Source organism: Pinus tabuliformis, chromosome 3_1 (assembly GCF_031772625.1).
Source record: "Pinus tabuliformis cultivar Carrire ecotype Pingquan chromosome 3_1, CPIR1, whole genome shotgun sequence".
In the NCBI taxonomy this organism is placed as follows: Eukaryota; Viridiplantae; Streptophyta; class Pinopsida; order Pinales; family Pinaceae; genus Pinus; species Pinus tabuliformis.
The window spans coordinates 522,761,676-522,767,901 of record NC_142301.1 but is presented as its reverse complement, the minus strand read 5'-3'; the positions used below and the strand labels follow the sequence as shown (position 1 = coordinate 522,767,901).

Genomic DNA, 6,226 nt, shown 5'->3' with positions numbered 1-6,226 from the left:
TTCAAGGTTATATATAATCAAATTATTGTTTTTTTAAGTAATAAAAGAATGGAATGGTAGCAATAATTATAGATCCTATTGTATTTATAGGTCAATACCTTATTGAGTTTCTCAATAGTTTATACACTGATGATCATGGGTCGGTCCAATTTTAAGTAATAAAATAATGGAATGGTAGTAATAATTATACATCCTATTGTATTTATAGGTCAATACCTTACTGAGTTTCTCGATAGTTTATACATTGATGATCATGGCCGGTCCAATTTTAAGTAATAAAAGAATGGAATGGTAGTAATAATTATAGATCCTATTATACTTATATGTCAATACCTTATTGAGTTTCTATTTATAAACTGATGATCATGGGTCGGTCCAATTTTAAGTAATAAAAGAATGGAATGATAGTAATAATTATAGATCCTATTGTAGGTATATTTCAATACCTTATTAATTTTATGTTTATACACTGATGATCATGGGTCAGTCCAATTTTAAGTAATAAAATAATGGAATGGTAGTAATAATTATAGATCCTATTGTAGGTATATGTCAATAAATATAGGGTGGGGTGTCCAAGGGTTGAGAAAAAACCTTATTGAGTTTATCAATAGTTTATACATTGATGATCATGGGTCGGTCCAAAGAACAAGAATCTTGCCTGTATATGGGAACCCTCTATTGTTCCTCAGTAGCTCAATGGTAGAGTGGCTGGCTATTAACTGATTGGTTGTAGGTTTGAATCCTACTTGGGAAGATCCGTTTTATTCAAAATAGAGCTCATTTTTACCATTAGGAGTAAGTCAAACTTTACCTGTCCTTGTTCATAATATATGAATGCACAATTGCCACAAGATCAAGATAGGATCCCAGTCATCCGGGAAAGGCAAAATGGAAACAATGGTCTCTTCGAAATACTAAAAAGTTTGGAGAAAAAAATCCATTGTTCTCTTTATGTGATGACATTTCCAGAGCTAAAGGTGAAGAGGCCTCTATTAGCTCAAACTGTTGCTAGTCACGACCTGTTACCAGTTGTTAGAACTATCAGTTTGTTCCCTAGAAGTCATAATTGGATCCCTGCATGTTGTCAATCTATTTTCCCTCATATTTTACCTCACATTTGGAAGAATCTCTTCTTCTATAAGCCTAATCTAAATCTAATAATGATAAATATTTAAAGGTGGTCAGACACAAATATGATGGTTACTCTCAGACGTAGCAGGTATCATTTTAGATAAATGACCCTTTGTGAAGACTAAGTTCCATAGCTTTGCATCTGCTATCCCAATCATAATCTCCCTACCCCTGAAAGGCCTCCCTTTTGTCCCCTTTCAGGGTGGGCAAGGAGGGATTCAAACTCCTGACACCATGGCTCGTAGCCACATGCTCTAATCCTCTAAGTTATAGGCGTTGTCTCCACTGGATTCGTTCCCAGAAGTTCCTCCCAAAAGGAGGGATTCCTCTCTTTAGGGTAAGAGGACACAGAAGAATATTTATCACTATGAGAAAGCACAGGTATTGCATTTAAAATAAAATTAAAGTGTGGAGTGGGAAATAAAATATGTCTGAAATGGGTTTCAAAGAAGACGATCTCCTAATGAGAAGAAGAGGCGTTAAGAGTTTTATCATCCTGGCACTGAGCTATTTTCTTGTAGGGCTTCCCCTACAGTATCATCACTGCATTAGAGTTTAACCACCAAGTTCGGGATGGGTTGGTGTGGTTCCTCTATGCATGGGACACTAGAATTTAAAACCATGAACAGGGAAGGGCATAAATGCGAGAAAGGCATATTTGCTAATGATTGTGATGCCCCAATTCTAAAAAGGATTAGGGCTAGGTAGAGAACCCTCCTCTGCCCTTTTATCCAACGGAGAAGGAGGGAAAAGCTTTTCGTTTCATAGTTTCATGTTGTCAAATAATTGAACAAAGAAAAGAATAGATGGCTAGTACTTGATCAGATCGATCGAGTCATGTAGGAACAAGGTTCAAATCTCTCGGCCTGTTAGGATGCCTCAGCTGCATATATCACTGCACTTCCATTTGACACCTATCGTAATGATAAATGGCTCGTCTTTCTGTGACCTTATTTGGATTATCAATAATTTTTTCGCTACATCGCCTGTAAGGACAGAGAACCCATCATTGTCTTAGCCGTGTTCGCGACTAGGGCCTCTCAGGGAAGTAAGAATAAGAGAGCACTCATCTTGGGGTGGGCTTTCTACTTATATGCTTTCAGTAGTTATTTGCTCCGCACTTGGCTACCCAATATCTACAGTGGGCATGATAACTAGTACACCAGAGGTTCATCCTTCCCAATCCTCTTGTACTAGGGAAAGGTCCTCTCAATGCTCTAATTCCCACACCGAATATGGACCGAACAATCTCACAACATTCTGAACCCAACTCACGTACTGCTTTAATGGGTGAACAATGCAACCCTTGGAATGCACTATTGCCCCAGGGGGTGAAGAGCCAACATCAAGGTGCCAAACCTTCCTATTGATGTGAATTCTTGGGGAAGATTAGCCTGTTATCCCTAGAGTAACTTTTATTCATTGAGCGACGACCCTTCCACTCGGCACCGCCAGATCACTAAGGCCTACTTTCGTCCCTGCTCGACGGGTGGGTCTTGCAGTCAAGATCCCTTCTACCTTTGCACTCGAGGGTCAATTTCTATCCAGCCCAAGGAAACCTTTGCATGCCTTTGTTACCTTTTGGGAGGCCTACGCCCCATAGAAACTATCTACCTAAGACTGTCCCTTGGCCCGTAGGTCCTGACGCAAGGTTAGAATTCTAGTTCTTCTAGAGCGGTATCTCACTAGTGGCTCAGGTCCCCCATGAAGGGGGCCTTCTTTGTCCTCCACCTAAGCTGTGCAAGAAGAACCCAAAGACAATCCCGAGTAATAGTAAAGCTTCATAGTTTCTTTCTGTCCAGGTGTAGGTAGTCTGCATCTTCCTAGACATGTCTATTCCACTGAGTCTCTCTCCGAGACAGTGCCTAGATCGTTATGCCTTTCATGTGGGTTAGAACTTACCTGATAAGGAATTTTGCTACCTTAGGACTGTTATAGTTACAGCCTTCGTTCACTGGTGCTTCGGTTGCTGGCTTCCCCGTCATCAGGTCACTAACTTCCTTAACCTTCCAGCACTAGGCAAGTTTCAACCCCCATACATGGTCTTATGACTTTGCAGAGACCTGTGTTTTTGGTAAATAATTAGCTGGGCCTGGTCATTGCGACCTCCTAAGGAGGCACCGCTTCTCCTGAAGTTACGGGGCTATTTTTCCGAGTTTCTTAGAGAGAGTTGTCTCGTGCCGCTAGGTATTCTCTACCTACCTACCTGTGTCAATCTCGGGTACAGGTAGCCATCTGTTGAAGGTCGTTCGAGCTTTTCCTTGGAGTATGGCATGGGTTAATTCAGTGCTGTAGCACTTAGTGCTCGGACATTGGCTTGAGTCATTTTCTCTACCCCTTCTTGCCCTGAAAAGGGTCATCTTGCGTCCTTGAACCGATAACCATCTTTCAACTAACCTAGCCTCCTCCATCCCTCGGGACCAACAAGGGGTAGTACAGGAATATTCACCTATTGTCAATTGACTATGCCTTTCGACTTTATCATAGGCCCTGACTCACCCACCGCGGAAAAACCTTGCCGAGCAACCCTTAGGTTTTCAGGGCATTGGATTCTCACCAATGTTTGCGTTACTCAAGCCAACATTCTCACTTCTGCTTTGTCCACACCTGCTCGTACCGGTGCTTCACTATGAGGTAGAATGCTCCCCTACTGATGTAATTTTACATCCCATAGCTTCGGTAGATCACTTAGTCTCATTCATCTTCGATGCATGATCACTTGATCAGTGACCTATTATGCACTCTTTCAAGGTTGGCTGCTTCTAGGCAAACCTCCTAGTTGTCTTTGCAGTCATACTTCCCTCATCACTGAGCGATCATTTAGGGGCCTTAGCTAGTGATCTGGGTTTTTCCCCTATCGACGATGAAGCTTATGCCCCATCATCTCACTGGTTGAACCTTACCCCCTTTTATTGGGGTAATCTAGTATTAAGAGTTTGCCTCGATTTGGTACCACTCTCGCGGCCCATACTGAAATAGTGCTTTACACCTAGATGGTCCAGTCAACTACTGCGCCTCAATGCATTTCAGGGAGAACCAGCTAGCTCTGGGTTCAAGTGACATTTCACTCCTAGCCACAACTCATCCACTGATTTTTCAGCATTAGTCGATTCAAACCTCCACTTAGTTTCACCCAAGCTTCATCTTGGTCATGGATAGATCACCCAAGTTTGGGTCCATAAGCAGTGACAATTTCCCCATGAAGACTCACTCTCGCTACGGTTCCGATGGGTTCCCTTAACCAAGCCACTACCTATAATTCACTGGCTCATTCTTCAATAGGCATGTAGTCAGAGATCTAGTTTTCTTCCCACGGTTGGGAGTTCACGGTTTCATGTTCTATTTCACTCCCCGATGGGGGTTCTTTCCACCTTTCCGTCATAGTACTACTTCGCTATTGGTCACCTAGGAGTATTTAGTCTTGCAAGGTGGTCCTTGCTAATTCACATGGGATTCCATGTGCCCCATGCTACTTTGGTTAGATCATAATCCAATTATGCTTTCGGCTACTGGACTCTCATAATCTAGGGTGCAGGACTCAACCGCTTCACCTAGCAGCATAAAGCTTATATTGTGCTCTCCCACAACCCCATTTTCATAGTTTAGGATGCTCCCATTCCGCTCACCGCTACTACGGGAATTGCTTTTGCTTTCTATTCCTGTGGCTACTAAGATGTTTAAGTTCACCAGGTGGTCTCTTGCCTACCCATAGATTCAGCAGCAGTGAAAAAGGTTAACCTATTTGGGAATCTTTGGATCTATGATAATTTTCAACTCTCGGAAGCATTTCATCGCTTACCATGCCCTTCCTTGTCTCTGGGTGCCTAGGTTTTCACCGTAAGCCCTTCCTCGTTTGAACCTCATCATTCAAGGCTATACCATCCTAAGGTGCTACTAAATGGAAAAATATTATCGACATCCATGAACGATAAATCATAAATCAAACTACCGAATCTGAATAATATCGTGGTATGATATACCATTTACCATTTAGGATCATAGGCTGGAGATAAGCGGACTTGAACTGCTAACATTTGCTACAGGGTAAAACACCATCTCTCAGGCCTCCCTGATTGGATTCTACCATATAGTCCAATGATAGACAATAACTCCCCCTCGAACACATCTCACAACTTTCATCATATTGTGCTCTCCAAAGAGCAACTCTTCCAAATAGGTGCTGAGTTGAAATCCCATTTTAGGGATTCTTATAGTTGTGGGTTATCCAGCGATAAGAGAATTAGGAATGGAGAGCTCTTCCCCTTTTCCACCCTACTTGTTGGTCCTAAGAATGATTTCCCTTCTCGGACCCTTCCTATCCAACTGGAGCAGACAGCTAATGGATTCCATTATGGGTATATGGTCGGTCTATGACCCTTGGATGTCTTTGGCACCCTTGGGGTGATCTCATAGTTCCTACGGGGTGGAGATGATAGGGTTGGTCCATGGTATCGATTTTCCTTTTACCACATTTTTCTCGAAGGGTTGAAGGAGATAGTACATCAATTTGTTCGCAAGGGCCAACTTGATCCTTGTCCCTAGGGATCCCAGAAAAAGTAACCCTAGGAGAGCTACCGACTCCAGCTATCACCCATGTACGATCTATATTAGATCTAACCAACTACCCACTCTACCTTCTCTAAGTTCTTGACAATCCATTTGTCTTTGTCTCTGTAGAGTTTTTTAGTGGCATGTTTCAGTCGTATTCCCCATTATTGAGAAAAAGTAAGCCACCAGTTCGAGTAAAAGATACCATCATTACCACCTAGATGATTAGACATTCAACCCGTAACCGCAACGACCCAATTGCAAGAGCGGAGCTATACCAACTAAGCTATATCCCCCGTACTCGGGCCAAGTGGAGCATACATGAAAAAAAAAAAAAGATGCTTTTGCTTTTTCTTCCTATGATTTTCCTTGGCGCAGCTGGGCTATCCTGGACTTGAACCAGACAACTCGCCCGTGAATTAAATCCTCACACCTGCGATACTATCCAATCAAAGAATTGGAAGAGAACCAATAAATTATTTTTCAGGAGCAATTCATCCTTCCTGAATGTAGCATACAACCTCCTCTCCATTGTACCGTGCTC

General features: G+C 42.3%; 1 pseudogene; it reads right to left on the bottom strand.

The window, feature by feature from the left end:
- Positions 1 to 1,959: 1,959 nt before the first annotated feature.
- LOC149188120 (25S ribosomal RNA) lies at positions 1,960 to 4,850 on the bottom strand (annotated as a pseudogene).
- Between the last annotated feature and the right edge of the window lie 1,376 nt (positions 4,851 to 6,226).